This window comes from Mesoplodon densirostris, chromosome 1, assembly GCF_025265405.1.
Source record: "Mesoplodon densirostris isolate mMesDen1 chromosome 1, mMesDen1 primary haplotype, whole genome shotgun sequence".
Classification (NCBI taxonomy): Eukaryota; Metazoa; Chordata; class Mammalia; order Artiodactyla; family Ziphiidae; genus Mesoplodon; species Mesoplodon densirostris.
The window spans coordinates 80,272,746-80,295,487 of record NC_082661.1 but is presented as its reverse complement, the minus strand read 5'-3'; the positions used below and the strand labels follow the sequence as shown (position 1 = coordinate 80,295,487).

Genomic DNA, 22,742 nt, shown 5'->3' with positions numbered 1-22,742 from the left:
AACAACCTATATTCAAGAATAGAGCATGAGAATAACCATTTTTTGAAACTTTCAGTAGTCTCAATTGGGTTTCAATGAAATTCTGCATTTGGCAGCCTTTTAAACCTATATTTTCATGCACTTTTCTAATATATTCTTGATCTCCATTCAGTTCATTTGCCCAGGTTCCCTTAGCTCCATATATGAGTCATTGCCAGCATTTCTATCAACATCTTCTCAGTGCCTCTGCACATACATACTAAACACACATTTGCAGTCAGTTTTCTTCTTTTTGGTCTCAGGGCTTTTTTTTTTTTTTTTTAACAACTTTATTGGAGTATAATTGCTTTACAGTGGTGTGTTAGTTTCTGCTTTATAACAAATTGAATCAGCTATACATATACATATATCCCCATATCCCCTCCCTCTTGTGTCTCCCTCCCACCCTCCTATCTCACCCCTCTAGGTGGTCACAGAGCACCGGGCTGATCTCCCTGTGCTATGTGGCTGCTTCCCACTAGCTATCTATTTTACATTTGGTAATGTATATATGTCCATGCCACTCTCTCACTCAGGGCTGTTTTAGAAGTGTTAATTTTGCTGCAATCATTTATGCAGTTTTGTATTCTTATTTTTTTAATTTAGTATACGTAACTACAATTCCTACAGGCCACTTGTCTAGAAACCATTCCAGAAAAAGAATGGTAAAAACAGGGATATTTAAAACAGAAGTATTAAAGGAAAAGAAGTATAAAACAAATTCAGAGAAATGATCCATCAGATAATTTAACATTATCTGGAAAGATTGTTACCTAATAGTATCCCCATAGGCTTTAATTATGTAGGTAGCATTGGTAAGATATAATTTTGAAAAATTATATTCATGTTATAGAATAAAGAACCTGGAAATCCTCAGGTCAAGGAGACATATAGGGCTATTTAAGAAATAAAAATGACTATAGACCACAAGTTGCTAGTCACCTCTGCCGACTTCTTCCTTTTTGGTTGTACAGAACAGCTGACACTTAAAATGTAGTCTCTATTTAGATTATTAGTGCACTGACCTAACTTTGCTAGAAGTAGTCAGTCATTATTTACAGCGGAAAGGTGGATAGCTGTGTCGAGGATTTTATTTAGTAGATCTTTTTTTATTATTATTTATTTATTTTATTTTTGGCCGTGTTGGGTCTTCGTTGCTGTATGTGGGCTTTTCTCTAGTTGCGGTGAGCAGGGGCTACTCTTTGTTGTGGTGTGCAGGCTTCTCATTGTGGTGGCTTCTGTTGTGGAGCACGGGCTCTAGGTGTGAGGGCTTCAGTAGTTGTGGCACGTGGGCTCAGTAGTTGTGGCTCACGGGCCCTGGAGCACAGGCTCAGTAGTTGTGGCACATGGGCCCAGCTGCTCCACGGCATGTGGGATCTTCCCGGACCAGGGCTTGGACCCGTGTCCCCTGCATTGTCAGGCGGATTCCCAACCACTGCGCCACCAGGGAAGCCCTAGTAGATCTATTCATCTCCCTCTTGCCTCTGAGCTAAAATTTGAACTGAAGTAATTTTATGAATCACTGATGCCAGTCTTATTAGATAAAGAGATTTTTTTAACCAAATAAGCATATGTGCCATTTAGCTTTCGCAATGATTCAGAAAGCATCATCTTTACAAGTATTTTGGACTCATTAGCTCTTTCCCCCAAACGAAATGTTTATATGACTGTTTACATTCTTCTCCTGAACAGGAATCAAAAGGAAGAAATAACCTGTGCATTATTCACTGGTGAGACTGAATCTTTAAATAACTGAATAAAATTAGGAGAATACCAATACCTCACTGTATGCAAGTCATCCTCTGAGGAATATGTTTATTCTTAGGTGATTACAAGTAGGGTTTTAATAAGTGGTCTTTCTCACCGGAATTGGACTCTTCACTATACTACATATTGGCTTAGGATGATTGCTGTTAATCTGTGTAAATGTCAATATATAAACAGAGTCCCTGACAGTCTCACCTTATAGCTTATATTTATTTGGTGAAATGAAATTATATCAGTACTTCTCAGAAAATAGCTCTTCTCCTGAAATCACAATGATATGGGTTTCATCTCACCACTGGGATTTCCCATATTGAGACAGTATTTGTCTTTATAGTTATGCTGAGTCTACACACACCAAATGTTAGAGAAATTAAGCATAATATTGAGATCAAAAGAAATGTCCAGTTGATAAGTGAGCCCGAAGTGCCTTGATTCCTTTCCTTAAACTCAGTGAGTAAATTTTTCAAGTATCTGCTTTATTTTCCTAGGGTGGATGTGGCCACAGAGTCATATATATATTAGGCCTCATTTGTGTTCTTTTTAAGACCCGTACGGCCTTTTGGTGGTTAACCTTTTTAATATTGAATGATATCAGAAAACTTTAAGACTTAGAAGATCCTTTGAAAGATCACCCAGGCCATCATTCTTACTGTAAGACGGGTGGAACATAAAACTGTTATAAATGTTTTTGATATATTTATTATGATGGGGATAGGCTTGTGTGGTAATCTCTCCATTTATTAGTGCACTGTCTTTCAGAAAGACCCTCATATATTTATACATTTGAATGACTGTACTCTTTTCTCTTTACCTCAGAGTTTGCCATAGCTCTTAATAGCCTGGTAGGGAAAGTGTTTTTTGTCCAGCTCTGTTAGAACCCAAAGTTACACATATATCCAACATCTAGGAACTCACAAAGACCAATGAATTATATCCCCTGACCAAAACCATATCCTCATTACAAAACTATATCCTATCCACAAAACTGGATGTCTTTCTTCGACATACACACTTTCCAACTCTCTCCTTTCTATATACAACCTTGTTATCAGGGTGAAACACCACAACTTTTAACATTACTCTTAAAGGCATATTCCCATAGTGCACTCCTCTGTGCAGCCACATGCTCCATTCCTTCCTGCTGGTCGCCCCCCCTAACACCAGCACCTCGACTGGCATCGTTTCATGGTGGTGTGTGGATCCCTTGAACACCATATCGCATGCTTCCCCTGCCAGTGTGGGGCACATTCCGTCCCATCCCTGAGGACCAACCTGGCAGGGACAGGTCTACCTCCCCTCCACTGTAAAGAAACATGGGGAGGGGGAATTAAAACATCATGGTGACCTAACTGGAGGAAGAAATGAGGTGAACCAACAACAGGGTACCCTTTTCTGGCCTCTTCTGGAGGAAGAAGGTAGAAAGACTAGCAGCTGTCAGAGGAGGAAGAAAGCAGAAGTTGTAGTAGATTAATGGTCCTTTCCATTCAGTGGAACCTAGAGCACCTAGAGAGCCGGGATTTGGGGAAGACCTATTTTCCTTGAACTCTGCTTATTAGTTTCCATTCAGAATGGCCTTTGGCTTTCAAGAGGCCCCAGTCCCTGTCACTCTTGCTTTGTATCTAAGCTATCTCAGCTTCTTCATTCATTCAGGGAATGTTTACTAAATGTCTACTGTTTGCCTGAGCTCCACGTCCTCTCTTCGTGAACTAGTTTTATTCAAGAGCTTTCAACACCTCAGGCAAAACATTCTTCTGTGTGTTTTACATGAATCTTTTGTGCTATCATTTAAGCCATTTCTCACATTTAATTCAATAAATATCAGGAAAACTTACTGAAAAGGTGAGACCCAAGGTAAGTGTATTTCATATCTAAACGTCCTTTTATTTTCTTTTTCTTAAAAACCTTCAGCATTGAGTTATAACCACAACATTTTTCTGCCCCAACTCACAGTCACCCTAAGGGACTTGGTGTTGCTTCACAACTCTTCTTTGTAAAAAGCTTCTGGTCCTGTGTTTTCTTTCTCCAAGGCAACATATTGACTTCCTAGTATTGACCTTGTGAGCAGCTTCCTAATTTTGTCCTGTACTCAACCCAAATATTATTTCTAACGCTACATCAATAGATTCAGTGTAACAGAGAGATACTAATAGTTTAAAAACAAATAAGCATCTTAATGAAGCATAGTTATTACCATAGAAGCACTGTGTTAATAACAGGCCATTATACACTTTAAAAAAAAAAAGGTTTTCTATTAGAATATATGGTGTTTTCAAAATATGACTTTTTTAGGTCCAAAGTTAATGAAATAATCATTCCATTTTGAATATATGTCTAGTAATTCGTTAACTTCAGGTGTTGTCAATCAGCTGGCGTTAGTGGCCTTTCATGACTAGGTGGCAGTGCTGGCAGTACTGCTTTCAGTGGGGGTGGGTGTACCTAAGTGGTCCTTTCGACACTGTCTACATGTGAAGACTGTCCTTTGGTTTGTGGCTATAGCCACGGTTTGCAAGGCCTGTCGCTGTGTGCCGCAATGTCTCTCCACCTCCTAACCTGCCCAGCACCATTGCTCAGAGTCAGCTACTTCTTCCTGATGTGTGCACATCAGTTTGTTCCATCTACTGCTTTTTCACAGGATGCCAGAGCTGTGCAACCCCTGTCGACGTTGGGCTCTTGTGTGCCCTTAAGTGACCTCCGTCACTCATCCTGCTCCCGGCATCTCACTTCAGCTCAGCATTCAGCAGCTGCTTGGATCTCTTGCTTCATTTCACCATTCTTACAGCTCTAGGCTGGTGGAGCTCTGTACCGCAAGCAGAAATGTATTGCAGAAGTGTGAGACTGGCTGTATGTGGGGACTTCATGCTTGTTTATACTCTTTTTCCTTTTGCTGACAAGTAGGTGATGGCAATGAAGCTGCATAGAATGTTTGCATAAGGCCCGGTTTAAGGACACAGGTATTGACAGCCTTATCTCTTGACTGCAGGCAGGTATATGATGACACCTGGATGTCATGGTCTCAGCTAATCTACAGAATCACTTAATTAGTGAGCTTTTTGTGATCTGAACACAGTTCACAGTAGTGGACAGTAGTGTCTTTTGTAAATCTGGACAGTATTGGACAGTGTGATGACTAAATACTCAAATTCTACTGTTTAGTGCAAATCATCATTTCTGTGTAGGATTCCCTGGGGCAGAGGACCACTTGATGCCAGTCTCCTTCCCACCTTAAGCAGTCTGTAACTCAGCACTTGCCTTGCATGCATTTCTTACTTCAAGAGAATCTGCAAATTAAGAAACTCCTGGATATTTTATTTAAGGACTTTTGATGATTATGTCATTCCATTAGATTGAAAGTGTCTTAGAAGACCTGTAGTGCAGTGTACAGTAACTTCTTTTAGGTTTCTAATCCAAACTTTCATTTTTAAAAAGGTTTATTTAGAAAAATTCTTGTCTGCATGTGTGTGGCTACCTGTTGATCTTTTAACTTTTAGGTCAAGATCAATAACTTATAGGACTGATGCAGAATTCATTCCATTCTACCACCGATGTAAAATTACTTCATTTTCTCTTTTTTTTCACATTATTTTATTTTACCCTCCGCACTCACTCTGTTTTTCTCTTTACTCTTTGCCTTCTGTGAGCTTTGCATCTTAAATTTGTCAGTGATAGCCTCAGCATTGTTTAGCCCTGCTGACAAAATATGAGGTCAAGAACTCTTACCAACCCCAGGTTAAAACAAAGTCTGAAATCAAAACAAAACAAATGAAAGCAACCAACAAAAACATGTAGCTACTCATTTTATCATTAGAAAAGCATAGGCTCATTCTATAGTAATACCCTTTCTCAGTTCAAAGTTTTTATTGATGGCTTTTTTAAACAAATTTGCAAAAAAATTCATATGCACTTTTAGAAAACTCCACAGGGAAATAATGTAGCATTATTTTATTAAATACTGCATAAATTCTAAAAGCATATATGTTATAAGATTATTTCCATCAGTTTCCAAATCTTGATTAAGCTACCAGATTTTCAACTTTGAATTTATTTAAAAAATTCAGAGTTTAAAAATCTAATGTTTACTATTCATAGATATTACTTTATATGGCAGTTAATATAGGAGGTAATCATACTCCTAATTTATATAATCAAAAATTTCATGGTCAACAAGATCTAATTTACATTATAATATAGTTGCATATATTGAGTGTTAAGACTGTTCTTTTCACGCATCTTTTTTTCCCATTACCTGATAAAAAAATTAATAAGCTCCTAAATTTAACTTGTGCAAGTTTTAGAATATTTTATTACTCTCTATGTCTCCTTTTATCTTTTTGGATTATAACTTTATTACTTTTTTAACTGATGTCAAAAAATATTAGCAAGGATCTGATTGGAATCTACAGTCTACACTAGTTTCTAGGTCCAGCTTTTATCCAACTTGCTTTAAGCAAGTTGCATAACTTCTCTGTGGCTCAGGTTTCCCCAGGTTACAGAATTTAGATGGTGAAATCAATACTACAGAGTTGCAAGTTTTTTTTCCTACCCCACTTTAATGCAGTACTATTAAATGATTGTTATAAGGTCTCATGTTTTAAAGTATGTGCAATTATACATTGTACAATAATATATAGTAAAGTAATATATGTTAATAATATAAAGTATTCAGAATAACTATAGAAAGATAGTTAATTCAAAGTTGAATTAAATCACTGGACTCATAGGAATAAATCACTGCAGTTTTAGGGAACGTTATTACAATGGGAAAAACTTATCTGCTAACCTGTTTATCCAAGTTATTATAGTACTAATGGACTGTAAAATTAATACTTTAACTACATTCCAGTAAGAATTATTATGGGGTTGTATTCCATGTTTTTAAAGTATCTACTATATAAAATTACTTAATATCTAAAATTACTGTTTGACCTCATGAATTTCTATGCAGAAGTTAAATCATAATTTTTTTTATTAACTATGAACTTTATAATTCTGAAATTATTTATTAGAATAAAATAATTACTTTAGTGAAATGCTATGTCCTTTGCTGAGTTTGTATTATTTTCTATGAATTAAACATATCTAGAAATTATGTGAAATTATGTTTGTATCCTTTAGTGATTCTTCTTGTCAGTGAAATGACCTTATTTTTTTTCTGGTATGGATTTCTGCAGTATAATTCCTTTGATTTTCTCAGGAGAAACTAGGTCTAAAGTAGTCAAAGAAATAAATCTTAGTCCTGTGCATTTTTTAATTCGTTCTACCAGATTATAAGTCATTCAATTTCAGACCAATATGTTAACTGGAGAACTAAGATATTACAGGGAGAAGCAAAAAAAACATTACTGAATGAAGGTGCTTTATAGAAGAGACTATCTAGAAGTAAAGGGTCTTTATTTATTTGCATTTGGAATAGTATTTTCATTATTCAATTTAGCGCAACAAATGTTCCGTGGGCACCTGCAGTGTAAGGTGCGCTACGGAGGCGCTAGCTACACTTCTTGCCCTCATGAGTAACTCTAGAAAAGATAAAGATGATTCTGCATGATAGTGTACCTTCTTTGTTTCTGGCTTGTATCCAGATAATTCTAAAACAAGAATAATATATTCATTGAAAAACAAACATAAGGACATAGCTACAAATAGTCATATGTGAGCAAATACAGAAAATTTCAGATGCATGTAACACATGTAATTCCTAACAAAGAGACCTCTATTTGAAAAATTCGGATTCAATTAGTTTTTTAAAAAAGATCATTGAACACCTACTATGTACTAGATATGATAGATTAGGCTGAGGCCAAAAAAGCTTACCTTTTCCCTCAAGGAGTTCTCAGTCATGTAGTACATTCTTTAATGAAATTATATCTGCTGGTCCATTTCCCCAATGAATGGCTGTTTTTGCATTAAAATTTTATTCTATGTTAAAGAAAGTTTCTTCCAAGGTACATGAATGTTTATCCTTAACACTTAGTGAATTAGGTAGTCTATCTTTTCTTTGTTTCTTTTGGTATGTAATAGTATAACATTTTTCCCTTGGTCAGTACTGTTAAGCAAAATGTGCCAGTCCATCATATGAAAAGTAGCATCATATTTGGTACAAAAACACAGATTTATTTATAAGTATTGCTTTTTTTTTTGTCTCCTCTGTTTTCCTTATATACCCAGTCTATCAGCAAATCCTACAGGTTCTCCCCTCAAAGTATACTCAATTTTTTTTTTAATTGACTACTGCTCACTAACTCCATTTCCATCACCCTGGTCCACAAAAGCATCATTTGCCTACATTATTGACATGATTTATTAGCCAGTCTACCTGCTTTGGTATTAACTGTTTATGGTCTATTCACGACACAGTAGTCAGAGTAATGCTTTTAAAATATATCAGATTATGTCTTGTTTCCATCGGCTGCCAATGTCATTAGAATGGATTATAAGGCCCTCAGTGACCAGGACCTCCTCCAGCTAAACCTCCCTTTACTATCTGACTTCATCTGCTATTAGATGTCTCAGGAACACTGTCCTGATATGTATCAAGCTGGTTGCTGCCTCGGGGCCTTTACACTTGCCATTCCCTGCCTAATATGTCCTGATACAGATTCCATGTGCTTGCTGCCTCTTCTCTTTTTTAGTCTCTGATCAAATGTTACCCTCTAAGATCTTCCTTGATGACCCTGTTTTAAATTGTTTCCCTCCAAATCCAGTGCTCCCATTCTCCTTCTCTGCTTTCCTTTTCTCCTAGTATTTATCATTATCTGGAATATGTATTTTACTTATTTGCTTAAGGTCTCTGTCCCCCTACTAGGATATAAATTTCTTCAAGGCAGAGATTTTTGACTGGTTTGTCCACATTTATATCCACTGTATCTAGACCAGTGTTTTTCAAGAGTAGGACTAATAAGTATTTAATTGATGGAGGAAGGAAATAAGTATTTAATTGATGGAGGAAGGAAATAAGATAGAAATCAACCATGCCATGTCCTAATAGTCACTAAAAAGACTAGAATTCTCTAAAAGTTATGATCACATCTCAACTTTTTATCTCCATAGGTTTTTGTCCACATGACATGTTCTCTGCCCCCACCCCATAATTTAGAAACTAAAAATATAGAAAATGAAAATTTCAAAAGTAAGTCACAGGATCCTCTTTCCTGTTTGGATGGAGGATGTGTTTTGGTGTCAAAGATAGTAGGTTTGAATTACAGCCCAGCCCTTTATGAGCTAAGCAATCCAGCTGCCCATGTAAACCTCTCTGAGTCATATTGTGTACAGTGGAGATAATGATGTCTCAATACTTAACTATTTTTTACCTTCAGCAGTAAAAATTTCATATGGTTTAAACCTAACAATAACAAAACGTAGTCATGTTAACTAGAGATAATATTTGTTAAATGCCTGGCCCATGATAGTCAGCAAAATTAATTATATTAATTCTGGCCGTTCTTTCCTATGAATACATGATATAAGCACAGAGGTTCACTACTAAAAGAGTCCATAAATCTAAAGGGACCTGTGATTTTTATTGTAGCATTAGTGTTTCTATTTTCTAAGCCATTTATTTTGATAAGTGGGTAAACATCTGTAAACGTTAAGACCCACAATATAGAATCCAGCCAGTCTACCGACATAAACAAACAAAGAAGCTGCCGAAGTACAGAAAATAAATTCATATTTGGTTTAAAACCAAAGCCAATATTTTTAAAAAGATTTTATTAAGGTAAAAGTATTATTTTAATTTGTCATGAATTTTAAACAATTAGATTATTTTAATTCACTGTTTTTTTTGCTTCCATGATATCATGTAGTAGGCACTTAATAAGTTAATATATTAATTATGAGGTTTTTGCATTAAGTTAATTTTGTTTGAACTCTTAAAATTTTTGAGTTTAGAGACATATTTTGTTTTTAATTAAACATAACATTTTAAGTAATGACTCAGTCTTTCCTCATTTAAACTGATCCTTTTATCCCTGGATGTTTTCACATGTTTTGAAAAATTGGCTTATTTTGAGGGTGTCTTGATTACCCCTGATGAGAATAAAAGAGAAGTATGTAGACTGATTCTTTTCGACAGAAGTTAAATACATATTTTAAAAGGAGTGTATCTATGCCAAATTCTCAAGCAATCTATCTCAAGAACCATAACATAAAATGTCCTTCTTGGAGACTGTGATTAGCTGGTTCAGTGTTTCCTCAGAGGGAAACTAACCGTCCTGACAGAAGTTAACAGCTTAAGTGTGAAAGACCTATTATTTGTTTGTTTTTGAAGTAATTCATTACAGGATTATTGGTTTCTTCATTAACATCACTACACGTGGTTATTTACACTATGTCTATCCAGCACAACACAGATGGCAAACGTTAAGGAGAGAATTTGGGATTTTAGGGAAAGTTTGAGTAATAGACAAAAACCCATCATCACTATGTGTTTTCAAATTTTAAAAGAAAGAAAATAAAGAAATTCTGCTCCAGAATGTCATTTGTTTTCAATTTGAGCTAGAGAATGTTTTCAATTGGGGAAAATAACTTGCTGTGGTGGTGTCTATTTTGAGTACAGAGTATTTTTACTCTCTACTTAACTAGTTTACTAGAATTATAGTATTCTAATTAAAAAATTGTATACTATTACATTGTATAGAGTTACAGTGAACAAAAATGTAAAGATACTGCTGAAGAATAGAGAATTACCTCTGAAAAGCTTAACAGTCTCTAATGACAGAAAAGACAGCTTACTTTAAAGAGACTCCAGTGATTTTTTTAGAGGTACTGTGACCAGTGTAGAAACAGTATGAGCATATGAGATTGTGTTTTTAAATCTCTCTTCAGGAAATAGAAGTTCTTCATTTATAACCTTTATAAGTAAAAAAAAAAAAAGATTAGACTAAGATGGAACTTACTAATGCTATTTAAATATATGAACAGTTAATAAAAGTGAAGTGTGCTTGTTTGTTTGTTATGGAGGATAAAACAAACAAAATGTTTGTTTGGGATGAATGTGTAAGCACCTGTATCTGAGTTGGTAAGGTCCTTAGAGTCTGTACTAGAATTTTCTAACATGAGCAGTGTTGTGAATTATTGAAGAATTTCCTCTTCAGTGGTTTGTGATGTGTTGTATAGTCTGCCTATGCAAGTTCTAAAGATAACCTTTATAGGCATTCTAAGTGGTCTGCCCCCCTGGAACTTCAAGTTTCTAAGTGTGGACGGTTAATTATTCATCAGATAACCTGAATGGTGTCTTTGATGAATGTTCATCTTTTATATTCAACAAATAATGGAAAAAAAAATATTTCATACTCACAAATATGTACCTACTATGTTACATTTTATGATAATTTACATTTATAATATATCCTAGAATAAATGAAAGCAACAGCAATATGTTGTTAGTTCTGAAATATGTAGTTCATAAATGTAATTCTTTCTATACTCACATTGATTAAAACAAGAATAACTTTACTGGTCCTGTAAAATTTGGCCAAGATATTCCAACAAGTACTTATCAAAAGGAAAAAATGATGCACAGTCTAAAAGTTGAGAGTTATGTTTTGTTCAAGGACCTTACTGAGGACTATAGCCTGGGAGGCAGCCTCTCAGATAGCTCTGAGGAAGTGTCCCAAAGAGGTAAGGGAGGAGCCAGGGTATGTAGGAGGTTTTGCTGGAGAAAAAAAAAAAAATTAGTGGAACATCAAAAGATTACTGCTAATCACACACACACAAAAACAAACATCTCAAGTTAGTGAATTTAGTGCTTTGCTATGTATGGGAAGATGCAAGAGTCTGGGCTCATTGAAATTATTCCTTTGATATGCATCTTAACTATCTAGGGCCAGTATCCTCATTTTTTCCATCCTGAATTGTCAGGGGTGGCTGCAGTGGCTGATGGCTTGATGGCAACAACATTCTTGTACTTTACTGAAATGGTAGGCAGCCTTTTTGTTCCACATACTTTTAAATCAATTTTCTAAGCTGAATTTAGATCAGAATATCCCAGAGCTAAAGCAATTATATAGTGCCAGTGTGAGGTATATCACTTTAATAAAAAGCATTAGCCATGAAAACTTATTGAAGAATTTTTGGTCTGTTAAGATATTTTCACCCTCCCAAATTAAGTTTTGAAAAATGTAGTAACTAATCACAGAAATGACTCTTGGTCCTAGGAGTCTTGTCACTGCTCTCTGTCAAATGCATGGGGACATGAGAAGAGTTACAGGAATTCACATCATTTTGTGAGTGTGTGTGTGTGTGTTTGTGTGTGTGTGTGTGTGTGTGTGTGGTGAAAATAGGAGGTTATTTTCCTCTAAACCTTAAGTATGTCTTGCAAGTTGTGATAAGCCATTATAAATTTATCCAGACTGACTACTGCTATGCCTTTTCAAACCATGGTCTGACATCTCAGAAGGCTATAATAATCATCAGATCATCAAAGTTAGGCATATAGGCACATATATTACATCGAGCCCTGGCCTTTGGATCTACAATGCTGTAGACAAATGCATTATACAGTTGACTTATCAAGAGAGTCTATTAATTTCCCATAATTTTCCAAATTAAAAACATTCCTTAACTATAGATACGTTATTTGTTCCATTAACTTTTTTCACTAGTTCCCTAATTTACTATTGATTGTAGGTGCTCTAGTTCTTTTGAACAATGTGTGTTGTGACTGGGTTCTATGACATATTTTGTGAATTGGCCTCTCTTTTTTCCACTTCACTAAACCTGATCTGCTCTTGCAGTTCCCATTCAATGATTCTGGAAGCATGAATTGGATAATGATAGACTTTGCAATGAAAGTTGCTGAAGATGAGAATTAGCTAGAAAGCATGGAATTACAATGACAGCAGATGCTGCTGCATATTCTTGAGCAGTAGTAAGATCTGCTGTTTTATCTTGTCAGTCTCATCAAGGGAAATGGGTCAGAATGAGATGAGTATTATTTAACACTTACAAAGAAGTGAAATGATGTTCTTATAGTTAAAATATCTGTATAATCTGTACAGTGGTGGGTGAGGAAACTGCTTAGTGTCAACCCCATTGAAGCAAACACTGGTGTGAGAAATACTGAAATGCGTTTAGGAACTTGTGTGAACCTGGAAACAAGGGGAAAAGACCTTAAAAAGATTTATGGGACTTAATAATAAATGTAGTCACAGAATAACATTTTTTTATACTCTAACTGTAGTCAGCCTGGTGCTTTCTCAAAAAAAAAAAACCAAAGACATCACACTTCAATTAATTTTGGTGGATCTATTTGTTTGTTTGTTTTTTATTTTTGCTTTTTGCAAAATGAACAAAGATATATGATGGTTCTGTACCATGACGGATAGCCTCCTAGGCTCCTGCATTCTTGGTCCAAGGGAGCATTCATGAATCTACCAGTTAAATTATTCAGAAAAGTAGAGTTATAAATAAACTTATCTAAGCATATAGTGAATTCTGTTTTTCATTGAAGTCAAATTTTATACTTTTTATAAAGGAATAAGTTACTTAAAAGATAAATTAATTATAAGCTGAGCAACAACAGTAGAAATCATTGAAAAAAATAAAAGTCAACACTCACGGCTGCACAAGATTTTAACTCTTGTCAATATTTTATACTGCCTATCCATACTGAAGGGCAGAACATGAACAGGTTGGCATTTACTTTTGACCTGAAAGATACATGCCCTGTTTTGGCTAATATCATGTAAAATTGATTGGAGGGGTTAGTTGGAATCATTACAGTTCCAAGATTTGGGGAAAGCTGGATTTCATTCACGACAAAACAAGCCCCCCCCAAAAACAAGGCAAAAATAACTTTCCAAATATTTAAAAATCCTGTCTCATTCTCTCTTTTCTTAGTCTGATTTTTCTTTGGAGACAATAGTTTTGACCATCACCTTGGTTCTGCAGTGGAAGAAAGAGATACCTCTTGAGAATGCTTAGTATTTCTCTTATCATGCAAATATAATACACTTGATGCCCCGGAGACTACAATTTTAATCTTAAATCTAAGCAGTTGATATGAATCTTTGAACCAGTTTCTTAAAATCTTTTTTTTTCCATGTCATCAACTCTTAACTGGAAGTGGTACCACACCTATCTAATTCATAAAACATCTTAATACTTAGAATACTCAGTGATATTCATAATGTAGTCCTATTTCTAGCTTCTGCAAGTCAGCTGCAGGTGGCAGAAAAGTTACCCAATTACTTTAATGTGGATGGACTGAATTCTTTCATATCAGCAAATGTTCTATATAACTATATATAGCTTCTTTAGACCCTGAAACTTTTATGTAAGCCATTTTTAATGAAAATCTTTATAAATACTTTACACATCCTTTAATCTTCTAAAAAAATAGTAAATATTTTTTTCATCTTCAGATTCAGACTCAGGAATGACACAGCCATATTTTGTAACCCAATGATATCTTCACAAACCTTTTTAAAAAGTCTAAACCTATTTTCACTTACACTAAATGATCCCAATGCCAGACTTTTCTGTTCTTAAATATTTGTTAATCATTTATTGTCAGACCATAGCAATTTAACAGGACTAAGACTAGTAGTACTTCTTCCCCAATTAACAATTTATGCCTTGAAATTCAGAGTAGTTAAGTTTTTATAGAGCAAAGTACAAAGATGATTTGAATAATTTATCTTTTAAATCTTGAGGGCGTCTAGCAATTAAAAAGCTGAATGTTGATGTTATTGAACAAGTGACTTCTGGATAAGTAAGCTTTACAATAATTTCTTGAAAAGCAGTCTTGACTAGAAGCTTGGTAATTTCCAGGTGTTATATTTGGATAAAATATTATATAATAGAGTATTAAACCAATCAACTCCAGAATCTTTGATGACTTTGATTTTTAAAGCCAAAATAATGGAAATTACTCTCCTAAATATTAACTAATATAGCAAACCAGTGAAATAAAAATAGTCACTAAGAAACAGTGAAATAAAAATAGTCACTAAGCTTTTAATTGCACAGGAAACTCCAAACGTAGCTGAGTTGATAGGCACCTTTTTTTATAAAACTACCCAGAACATGAAAATGATCCTAATTTGTATATTTGCCTAAAATAAAAACTATTCCCAAGAGTTATTTTTGTTAATGGCAGCATGGAAGAAGACAATAAAACCATGGGATACCCAGTTTTGTGGAATTGGTGTATTAATTAATTACAACTCTGGCTCAGTAATTAAGTCATCAGTCACCTTCCCAGAGGAAGTTCAAAGACATTTAGGTAGTTCATTTAAGTTTATTATTTCAAAATATTGAATTAGGCACTATGGGCTGGAAAGGAACATAGATTAGTGAATTAAACAGCAGACAGTACCTCAGCCAAATAAAGCTCCAGCCCTGGCACAGCTTCTGAATTTGCTGGATGACTTGAGTAAGTCACTTAGCCTCCCTGTCCTTCACGTCTCTGGCAGGCAGGTACCCAATAACTCTGAGAAATGTGGAAGGAGTAGTTAAATTAAATAGAGCAAATTTTTTAAAATTTATTTTATTGAAATATAGTTGATTTACAATGTTCTGTTAATTTCTGCTGTACAGCAAAGTGATTCAGTTATACATACATATACATTCTTTTCCATGTGGTTTATTACAGGATATTGAATATAGTTCCCTGTGCTATACAGTAGGACCATGTTATTTATCCGTTCCATATACAATAGTTTGCATCTGCTAATCCCAGCTCCCAGTCCATCCCTCCCCACTCACCTTGGCAACCACAAGTCTGTTCTCTACATCTGTGTGTCTGTTTCTGTTTCATAGATAGGTTCGTTTGTGTCATATTTTAGATTCCACATATAAGTGATATCATATGGTATTTGTCTTTCTTTTTTTGACTTACTTTACTTGGTATGATCATCTCTAGGTCCATTCATGTTGCTGCAAATGGCATTATTTTGTTGTTTTTGATAGCTGAGTAGTATTCCATTATATATATGTGTCACATCTTTATTCATCTGTATAATTGACAGTTGACATTTAGGTTGTCTCCATATATTGACTATTGTGAATAGTGCTGCTATGAACATAGGGGTGCATGTATATTTTTGAATTCAGTTTTGTCCAGATATATACCCAGGAGTGTGATTGCTAAACCATATGGCAACTCTGTTTTTAGTTCTTTGAGGAATCTCCATACTGTTTTCCATAGTGGCTGTACCAATTTATATTCCCACCAACAATGTAGGAAGGTTCACTTTTCTCCACACCCTGTCCAGCATTTATTGTTTGTAGATTTTCTGATGATGGCCATTCTGACTGGTGTGAGGTGATACCTCATTGTAGTTTTGATTTACATTTCTCTAATGATTAGTGATGTTGAGCATACTTTCATGTGTTTGTTGGCCATCTGTATGACTTCTTTGGAGAAATGTCTATTTAGGTCTTCTGCCCATTTTTCAATTGGGTTGTTTGTTTTTTGGTTGTTGAGTTGTATAAGCTGTTTGTATATTTTGGAAATTAAGCCCTTGCTGGTCACATTATTTGCAAATATTTTCTCCTAGTCTGTAGGTTGTCTTTTTGTTTTGTTATGGTTTCTTTTGCTGTACAAAAGCTTGTAAACTTAATTAGGTCCCATTTGCTTATTTTTGCTCTTATTTCTATTGCCTTGGGAGACTGAACAAAGAAAACATGAGTACGATTTATGTGAGAGAATAAATAGAATAAATATTGACAAAGGGTAAATGAGTAGAATTGCTAAGCTAAGATGATACATATAAATAAAGCTAAACAACTTTTGATCACTGAATAAGTAAATCTTTAGGCACAGTTCACTAAAAGATTTTAATATTCGATACTCTGCTAACATTTTAGTGAATCTCAATTTGCATGTATAAATTCAATTTATTTCCTAACCCAAGTTTCATTGTAGGCCAGTTAGTCTTCTGAATAAGTTTTATTATTAAATAGTTTCACCTCAAACTAATAAATTTAAAATCTGAACAAAGATTCAGAAAAAGCCTGAGCTCAGATAACTTGGTTCTTTCTCTCCATTCAACTCTCTTAAAAGAAATTATAAGTTTAAACATTGATAGATGTGCCTAGTTTAATCTTTCTAGACCTATACAGATTACTTCCCCATGGAAATACTGTGGCCTCATATATTTTGGTAATTCGGCTGATTTTGAGATACACAGGACCCATGAATGCCTTTCCAGTTAGCATAGTCACAACCAGGCTGCCACCAGATATGATCATCATCACCTCCATACTTAGCATTTATCTAATGTATTAAAATGCACAAAGAACTTTATATACATTGTCTATCCATGTATTTATGTATTCATATGTGCATGCCTTCAGAGACATTTACTCAATACTAGGTGTTAAAGGTAGAAAGTGGTCATGTCCTGGTCAGATCTGTGAACATCCTGTGATAATGCTATAGGAGAACCACAGTGAGATTGAATAGCTGCATCTGGAACACTCAGGAAAGTCCATACAGAAGAGGTGATGATATTGGAGCAAAGTATTGAGGGAGATTTCCAGGCAGAAGACAGAGTTTCCAGGCAGAAGGAACAAACAGAAGGAAAGGCACAGAATTATCAATGAGCCAGGACTAGTTGGGAAAGAGTGAGCCCCTTGGTGTAGCTGTAGAATAGGTTATGTGGGAGCCCTGGGGGAAAAGAAGTGTCGGGAAATGAAGCTGGAAAAAAATAGAGTAGGAAAACTTTTAAAGAACAAACAAACAAACAAGTGTGAGCTTTGGCCTCCAGAGAGTCAGGGAACAGCACGGTCAGCTCTGTTCTATAGAGGGAGTGAGGAGTGGATCAGCAGTGAGGAGTGGGGGGGCTGGTGAGGAGAAGGTATGGGAGGAGACGGGGGAGACCTCAGGGCAGGAGGGGTTAGGAACATCCGACAGCCAGAATCAGAGCCATGGCAATGAGCCCAGAGAGGAAGAAATGGATCTGAGAAAGATTTGGATGAATAAAGAGGAGCCGGTGATCAACTGTATGAGGAACTGAAAAGAGGCATCAAGGATTTTGGTGTAGGCAGCTGAGTAGATTACGATGCCACCATCCAAGATGAGAAATACAAGAGAAGCAGCAGGTTTTGCCAGGAAGATGCTTGACATCAATTTTGAGCACCCCAGGTATGAAATGCCAGGACAACAGGAAGTGTTTAGATTGCAGTCACAAAAATGAACTTGGAGCCCAGAAAGATTTAAGGCCCATGATAGAGATTTGGCAGTCTTCAGTAGATGGTCAAAGCCAGAGGAATAAATGAGATTACCAAGAAAAAGCAAAAGAAACGAAGAAGAGGCTGAAGACATACCCTGGGAAACAACACAGTAATTGCTAAGGATAAATTATATGATTCATGGATGATTGGATAAGAAAGCACTTGAGTTTGTTCATTCAAATATGTATTGAACATTTACTCTGTGCCATGTACTATGCTAGATGCAGGTTGTAATGGTGAGGTACCTACCCCTCTGGAGTTTACAACATAATAATAGAGAAAACTGATCAAATACACACAAAATACATAAATACAAGTGTACCAAGTGCTTTTAAACAGCAGGTGTAGGATATGTGTGAACTTATAACATGGGGACCTCTCCTAAAATGAGACTCCAAGTAGGACTTTTTGAAGAAATAATAGGTGAGTTGAAAGCCAATAAAAGAAATGAAGGCAAAAATGGGGGACACTTTCCCAAGAAGAGAGGGCAGCTCACATGAAGAGCTGGCAGTAGGAGGAAGCATGGTCATTTTGAATTGCTGAGAGAAGGTGCCATGGGTGGGGTGTAGAGGATAAAGTAAGGCAGCCTTTGAGTGGGGCTGGTGAGATGGACAGGGTTTAGATTATTCGAGGTTTCATAGTCCCTCTTCAGATAATTTTTCTGGACAAGAAATGATAGGTGCTTGTACTGGAGTGATGGTAAGAAGAAAAGAAGTGGACTAATGTGTAAAACCTTGAAAAGGAAAAATCAATAGTACTTGAAGGATTGGATTCAAAGTGGGGCTGTGAGAAAGTCAAAAATGATCCTCAGGCTTCTTTCTGGCTCGTGCACCTGGGTGGATGATGCCATTCACCAGGATGGAGGTCCCTGGAAGAGCAAATAGGTTTGTGACAACAGAAGTTCATATGCTTAGTTTAGGGTATGTTGGGTTCCAGATGCATTAAAGATATCCAAACAGAGATTCCAAAATAGGCACAGACATACAGACCTGGAGGAAAAGTCTAGAAACAAGGTAACAATTTGGAAGTCATGGAATACAGACAGCAATTTAAAACACTGGTGTAGATAGAGCCATAGGGATAACAGTATATGGTAAGAGGGCCTCCGACTGAACCTTTAAAAGGAATTGAAACATTTAAAGTCCACATTGCAAATGAGAGTGAGATGATGAGAACAGAGAGAAGAGAAAAAAGGGGAGTATTTCAAGATGGCAGAAAGGAGTAATCAGCAAACTCTGTGCCTTAGGGCAGTGCCTGTACTCTGTACTTCTCTGTTAACCAGAGAGGTAACATCGGTCTGCGTATCTCAGAGAATTGTCCTGATGCTCAGATCTGATAATGTTTGAGAAATGTTGAAATCTATCAGTTGTTTTATTACATAATCACTCTCAGTTCCCAGGGGTTTTTTTTTTTGGTTTGTGAGTTTGTTTGTTTTTTTAAACATTGGGCCCATTCACACTCTTATCTTTCTCTTCCAGGCTTCTTTAGAACAATAAAGAGACCAAAAATATGAATTTGAACATGACAATGTTCTCAATTCTTTTGCAGAATTGCATGGAAAGTAATCACACTCAGGATCTGGAGCATTTCTCCCGCTTGCTTTTCTCTCCTGCCTTTCCCCTAGGAACCTGGAAATCCCCAGAAACTACTTTGGGACCTGTGGGTATAGGCTTGAGCACCTCAATTCTATAAATAAAACTATTTGGTAATCAGTTCCCTGTGATTAAGTGCCTAGCCATGAGGTTAGAAGCTTCTGGTACTCAGGGAACATCTTACTGGTACACTCTTCCCTCATCTTCAGGGTAATTAGTGACACCTCTCAAGCTCTCCCCACTTTGACTTCCAGAGTGGCCATTACTTGACATTCAGGAAGAGGGAAGGCCAGAGGATAGTGTTCCCTCTCCCCCAGAACATAGGCATCCAGGCATCTTGTGCAGTGATTGTTCCTCAGCCTCACTGCTGGTGAAAGGAGATATAGCTAGCATCAAACCCTCCTTCTTCCTCTAGGTCACTGTGGCAACAGTTCCAACCACAACAGACTTCTATATACAAATGATTCATTCCCAGCCTTCTGCTTTCCTTTAAAGAGTCAGCTGTCATGTGCTGCCCTGACTCACTCAAGCGCCTTTGCTCCAGGGAAATAAGCACTCTAAAGATTACTGAGTTCCAGGCCCCTCCTGAGCCAAGAGAGGCACATTGCTTTTATGATGATGCAGCACAGAAGCATTCTGGCTACTTCCCATGTGCCGTCCTGCCAGCTACAGCACCACTGTTTCTGAACATAAGAACTAAGAAGGCAATTTGTGTTGCTTTGATTATGCAGGACAAAAATTAAGCCAGTTGTAGGATGCAAACTGTTGAAGAGCTAATGAGTGTTTCCATAGTGGTTCAGAGTGAAATATGGCCATGTACACTGATGTTTCTAATTGCATATTATGCTTCTGAAGGAATCTAGAGACTTTCAGGAACTTCAGAAGGTGACCCAGAACTGTTCGCACTTTGTAAACTAACTGTTAGCCTAATGAAGCTCTTCAAAGGGCAGTGATCTTATGTTCATTTTTTCCTTCTTTTATTCTAAAAAATTAACATTGTTTTCTAAACTGTAGTTTTTTTCCTATTAGCCACATAGCATCCTAAGAAGTCTATTAGTTTTAAATGAGGATTTAATACGAGGAGGAAGTTTTGGTAGTCACATTTTTCTAATCTCATTTTCTGAGCTCCTCTGTACCAGTGTCCTTTATATTCTGGAATTGGGTCAGCTGTCATGCGTTTTTGCCAAATGTTCATACTGTTGACGCTACAGACAGATGAATCACTTATTGCCTAACTAAATTAAGCTAAAATGTGCCATCGGCACCATCCCTATTACAGAATTATTCCCTGCCACTACTTCTGTCAGTATGCTTTGATGTTCGATATATTATAGCTGTGCATTCATCAAATGATCATGGGCAAGAAATGTTTTAGGTGTGTATAGGAGCTAAGAAACCTTATGTTATTTTTTTTCAATATAAATGAAATTATGTAAATAACTGAATATGGAATCTAACCTGTATGGAGATTATTTTTTGATATTATGAACCTTGACATTGTTAGCAACCATTTGTGGACAAACCATATTTTATAAGGTAGTCTCATATAGTCTCAGTAAAGTCAAGTTAGGTTTACAGAACATTTGTTTTTTGTTTTTTACATCTTTATTGAAGTATAATTGCCTTACAATGGTGTGTTAGTTTCTGCTTTGTAACAAAGTGAATCAGCTCCTCCCTCTTGTGTGTCCCTTCCACCCTCCCTATATCTCCTATCTAGGTGATCACAAAGCACCAGGACATTTGTTTTAAATAAGGAGTATCACAACCTGGATAACCTGGAGGTTTTTTTTTTTTTTTTTTTTTTCCAGTACCAATAAGTCTTTATTCATTGTATTTTCCCAAGGAAAAGAAGGGGAAGGGAAAAGGGTCAGCATGTGTGTTACAAAATGATAGCAAATGGGAAAGGAAGTACCCGGCACAGCAAAATCAACCAACAAATAAACACTGCCCAGATGGGGTTGCCAAAGCCCAAGGGGGCTCAGTCTCCTGCAGTTCAGTAATGAGGGGAATAACCTGGAGTTTTGAAAGTAAATATAAACTTTAAGTTTGTGGTTAAGAATCTGCTAAAAAAAAAAAAGATCAGATTCATTAAAAGTGCAAACTGGTTGACTTTAATCAATAAGAACTAAAACCAGACTTCAGCTTTTTCTATGATGAATATCAGCCTCACTAAGATAGATGGAAATAACTTTTTGTGATTACCCCCAGTTTATTTCCAGTGATTTAAGAAAGTATCACAATGTTCTTTAAACAAAATTCAATGAAATTTAATTTTTAAAATATTTTATGCCTTTATTTCCTTAGTAAGAGAATACTGTTCTGAAATCAGGAAAAGTTTATCAACATCAGTTGATCAAATTCAACTTACTGAGCATCTATTTTATTAAAGACATTGGATAACGCTTTTTTGAGGATACAAAGAAATAACATGTTCTTTGCCCACAGAGAGCTTTTAATTTAACTAGGAAGACATTACACAGTAAACCAAGTTTAGTAACAATTTAAAACAATAATTTTAACTGAAAAAGTTGTCATGGTATATAGCATATGCTTAATTGCCAAATGAATAATACAAGGTAGGCTTTCCAAAAAGGGAAAGAACACTTGAGGCAGATGAAGTAGGTAGGATTTGAGCCAAGCCAACTATTAATTATTTTACTGTTTATGGGCTAGAAATAGAAACAAATCATGTTTGTTGTCAGAGTTGACAGCCATACGGGGGGACTTCCATCTCCATCCACAGCATTGATTCATACCTTATTTTTCAGATTTACAGTTTATGGAAGGCCATTTATCTAAATATGATGGCAATTACAGCATTAGCATCCTCTTTTGTAGGGTTAGTTGAGCTGAACAATAAAAAAATGCAAATAATTAAAGTTAAATTTCTCAATGCAAGATGTCAGCTATGCTGTGAAGATGGAATAAAATAATACAAAAATGTTCATAAACTCAATCATGTTGGTAAAGGTAATAAGAACTACTTTTTAAAAATATAGCCTTGACCTTCTGGGTGACTGTTGTTTTCTAACAAAGGGAGAGCAGCAGTGCTTCCCCAACGTGAACATGCTTACCTGAGGGTCCTAGTAAAATACAGATTCTGAATCTGTAGGTCTGGAGTAGGACCTGAGAATCTGTGTTTCTACCAGGCTCCCAGAAGAGGGACCTAATGTTGATCTGTGTGCTTTG

General features: G+C 36.0%; 1 protein-coding gene across 7 annotated transcripts in view; it reads left to right on the top strand.

The window, feature by feature from the left end:
• Positions 1 to 22,742, top strand: part of CAMK2D (calcium/calmodulin dependent protein kinase II delta) — a 292,607-nt gene that overhangs the window by 256,751 nt on the left and 13,114 nt on the right. The window lies entirely within an intron of this gene.